General features: G+C 43.3%; 1 long non-coding RNA gene across 1 annotated transcript; it reads left to right on the forward strand.

Moving 5' to 3' along the window:
* Positions 1–990: 990 nt before the first annotated feature.
* Positions 991–4,436, forward strand: LOC117734993. Its single transcript, XR_004609853.1, has 3 exons — positions 991–1,238; positions 2,588–3,138; positions 3,367–4,436. It is a non-coding gene; the product is annotated as an uncharacterized LOC117734993 (long non-coding RNA).
* Positions 4,437–4,690: the final 254 nt, after the last annotated feature.

A 4,690-nucleotide genomic window follows, 5' to 3' on the forward strand; every position in this document is an offset into this window, starting at 1 on the left:
AACGCCCAGCATGCAGAATTGTAGAGCCCGTGACGGTGCTCCATTCAGCCGAAGAAAGTATTTAAAAGCGGTTCAGGAAACCTCTTTTATCAACGCCCAGCATGCAGAATTATAGAGCCCGTGACGGTGCTCCATTTGGCCCAAGAAAGTGTTTAAAAGCGGTTCAGGAAACCAGAGGTATGCGGGTATACAAATTTTTACCTCAGGGAGTTGGACGCCCCTGCCTTGCATAGTTTGAAAACCACTGCCTTGCTGTACAGATTCTTGATAGAGGTCCGCGCTGCTCGACTCCGTCTTCTGTCGACAGTGAAAAGTCACCTAGGAAACAAACAGAAACTGACAATTGCCCAATGGAACGTCAGGACACTTCTCGACCGAGAGGCAGCCGACATCATCATTGTTATTTTCATTTGTACTTTTTAAATAAAAAATCCTTCTTGGATTTAAAAATAACCCATGTGTGTAAGTGTGAATTTGATTGGAACCTGTTATTTGTAAATGTCTTATTTTGTAATTGTTTTACCTAAGAAAATATTTGATATCTTTTGAAAAGATAACTGCACATCATATTTGAACATTACTTCACCTTGACATCCATTACTGGTGGGAAAAAGAAATATGTCCAATATCATTAGTTAGCTGTTAACATATTATATTCTAGCTAATGTTAGCTTATGTTATTTAGGTCAATTCTAGCTAACAGTAGCTAGGTCAACATGACATTCTATTCTAGATAGCTAATGTTAGCTAATGTCAGCTAGGTCAACAAAATACAACTTGAAATAGAACTGTATACTGTGTACTTGATCAACCGATTGAAAATATTATTTAGATCTTCTTTATTCGACGTGTTTTAGTGTGGCTTGTCGCGGTCATTTCATATTTACAGCTGTTCCCGTGTAGAGAAGTCGAGTGTCAGGATCTGTAGTGTTGTGTCGTGTGTCGTGTTTCCTGTTTTATTTTGAAGTCCTTGTCTCTCGTGTCCTCCGTTTCTCTGCACTTCCTGTTCCAAAGGACCAGGCGTTTGGGTGCTGTTGGTAATTGGTGTTCTAGCTACCAGCTGGCAGGACAGGGTCAGAGACATGCCTCTGGATCTCCTGCGTCTGCGTCTCCAGGGAGGTTGAAGCGCTGGCTGACACGCAGCAGTCCAGGAAGCGGTTTGGCCCCTGAAAAGTGAGGAGCGGCGAGGTCCACAGAGGACAGGTGTGGCGGGTCGGCGTCCGGCGACATGGACACTGGTGAGTTGTAATAGGTTATTTTGATTTGCACATGCACATAAAGGTAGTCTTATGTTTTATAATAATACATAATGGAAGTTATGATAATTAATAGGGAGTATTAATAGAGAATATTCTGCAGAAATATATTGTAAAGCATGAGATGATCATTAGTCTATTATTGTAACTGTTGATACATGTATGCATTATAATTGTATGATGCATGAGAATGAATGATATAGTTTATTGTTTAGAAATGTTGTTAAAATTAAAAGCGGGGTGGGAACCCGTGACGTTTTATTCTGAAGAGAAACTTCTCGAAGTTTGTTCCCCACCCAGAGGGTCGTTGTTAGTTAGCTAGTAGCAGGCTAACACAGTGCTAACCTGCATCCTGTTGAGATGCATTCAGGTGCAGATGTAGTGCAGGTTGAGGCAGCAGCAGCTGGACCACCAGGGCTCCAGGTGAGGTCTTACTCATGGCATGTTGTTAAGAATGACCACTTGACCATTAGCAAGGAAACTGAAGGACGTTTGGGGAATCTGAACTCATGTCAGCACTTTTGGATTGTGAATTATGTGATGTTGAATAAAAAAAACAAGGCTGTTCCATAAAACCTGAACCTATTACCTAAATATTCTAAATTGCTTTCAATATAAATACATATACTACTCATAAGGTCTACATGTATTCATTAAGGCATTATTTTTGAAGGTTAGGAGCAGAAGGCGAGGAGCTAGTCCCTCGATAGGATCATCATCTGTTGTCTGGAAGGTTTTTGGATTTAGGGCAAGTGATGTTAACCAAGAACAAATCACGTGCACCGAGTGCGTTAGAGTTGTGTCTGCGCCGCATAGCAACACAACTAACGTGTTCAACCACCTGAACAATCACCACAAACCACAGTGCGACGAATGCATGAAGACTAAAGCTAACAGCACCTCACTGGACCTCCGTCCATGTCCAACGGCAACACAGAAAACCATAAACGAGACCCTGCATAGCGCGACAGCGTATCCATCCGCTTCCCAAAGGCAAGCCCTTTATTTTGGGTAAACATTTCATTTATATTTTGCTTTAGGTGAATAAGAACCGTATAGGTTTATTGTGATGCAAAGATGTGTACATTACTGGAACGTAGCACAACATGTGAAAGTGAAAGCAGAGTTCTTGTTCATTTAAACGTGAACGAACAATAAAAAGATGTTGTCCCTAAGATTAATGAATAATCGTGATCTCAATATTGATCTAAATAATCGTGATTATGATTTTGGCCATAATCGAGCAGCCCTAGTGTCTGTGCGGTCAAATGAAGCCCGGCGTGTACACGGCCTGGAATAATATTTCAATCAATGTCCTCTTGTGTCTGCAGGTGTATGACATCGCGTTCAGCCGAGCAGGAGGCGGCAGAGATATGTTTGCCTCTGTGGGGGCCGGTGGGTCCGTCCGCATGTTTGACCTCCGGCACCTGGAGCACAGTGCCATCATCTATGAAGACCCCCAGCACCACCCGCTGCTCCGCCTTTGCTGGAACAAGCAGGACCCCAACTACTTGGCTACAATGGCCATGGACGGCATGGAGGGCAGTCTGCTGTAGATTCTCTCAGCCTGTCGGTAGCCATGTTTCTCTCCAACGGTTCTGCGTTGAAATTGAAACATTGGTCAGCCAAAGAAGCTTTTTCTTTTTTCCTTTTTATATGAATTCAGAAAGGATTGTGTTTGTTTTTTTTCTTCCTTCTGTCTGGCATGAAATATTTGTTTCCTGACACTTAACCAATGTTTGACATCGCTACTTTATTTGATCGGCGGTCATCCTGGATGTACGTGTGCCTTGCACCCCGGTGGCTCGGCTGAACAACCATCGCGCTGGTGTCAACGGCATCGCCTGGGCCCCCCACTCGTCATGTCACATCTGCACTGCAGGTAAAGGCCCCCACGGATTGTGGGATATAATAAGGGGGAAAAACAGAGGCTGGAAAAGACGCACGTTAAACTCATCATTCACCTCTGCCTTTTTTTGATTGACGACCAAAATGTCTTTGAAGATAGAGACCTTGAGGCCTAACTTTATCTGTAATCGGCTGCATTTTCCTGCTCTCTCAGCCTGAAATAACTCTTTTAATGTCCTCTTTGCGTGTCTTGTTTCCTTAGCCGACGACCACCAGGCTCTGATCTGGGACGTCCAGCAGATGCCACGAGCCATTGAGGATCCCATCCTGGCCTACACTTCTGAAGGGGAGGTCAACAACGTGCAGTGGGCGTCCACGCAGCCGGACTGGATCGCCATCTGCAACAACAACTGCTTGGAGATCCTGCGTGTCTAAAACCACCAACACTTGTGTGGAGAAGAGGAACTCCTTCTTGTTTCAGATTTCGGACTTGGTTTTTTAGTCTTCGTCCCACTGCTTTCAAGACAAGGATGAGGTCGCGAGTGAACTTTCCGAGCGTGTTTGGAGTGTTGCACACCAACCCCACGATAACCCAGTTTACATTCTGTCCCATGTCTCTACTCCGTTGTCCTTCTATTAAACGTATGAAGCTCTTATTTATGTTGCTCACACGGCAGGGTTCAGAAGCTTTGACAATCCGAGCGGCTGTGTATGAAAATCCGATTTATTTGTATGCCTCTCGGTGTCATTTCAGCCAGTTGTGAGACTATCAGGAAGGGTTAAGATGTCGGGTGCCTCATCTTTTTGAATTGTAAAGGTTGAAACAAACTGCTGAAGATGACCTCTCTGGGAAGATGTCTTCTTGTGGACTCGTACCATGTTATTGATGATTTCAAAGGTCAGTCTACGATGGTCCCTGTAAGAGTTTTTTTCAAACGGGTGTTTGTCCAGTTTTATAAATGGTCAGATAACCTGAGAGGGATTCGTATTCTGTCCTCATATGATGCGTTTTAGTTTGGCTGGTGACGCTGTGAGGCCGCCACGTCCAGCATCACTCGGAACCTCCCGGAGCAGTGTCGCCCCCGCCCCCCCTATGAACTCCCCACTTATTCTCTTCTTTATTTGTTTTGTGCTTTTGAAAGCTGCATTTTCTTTTGTGTTTTTAGAGTTGTGAAGATGGGAGGAGCGTGAAACAACTTCCTGGCTGAGTCTGCCTCTCTTGTTGTTGTTTCCCAGTAATTAAAGGGTCATGTCCTTGTAGCATGCCATTACAAGGCAACAATGTACATACATATAAATATATCAACTAGAGATGTTGGTAAGACAAGTGTTCATGTTGTAGCTTTTTCATTAAGTTTATTATCTCAATGTCTTACTGTGCAATAACAGCATGGAAATGCCATAAACATTATTGTATGGCAAATTCTATTAGCACCCAGGTGACAGAAACCAAAAAGGCAGGTTGCACCTGACCCAGGCACACAACAGATACTGTGTGTATATCTTCTTCTTTTTTTAACTACTATTTTATATATATATATATATATATATACACACACATATATATATATACACACACACATATA

This window comes from Cyclopterus lumpus, chromosome 8 (genome assembly GCF_009769545.1).
Source record: "Cyclopterus lumpus isolate fCycLum1 chromosome 8, fCycLum1.pri, whole genome shotgun sequence".
In the NCBI taxonomy this organism is placed as follows: domain Eukaryota; kingdom Metazoa; phylum Chordata; class Actinopteri; order Perciformes; family Cyclopteridae; genus Cyclopterus; species Cyclopterus lumpus.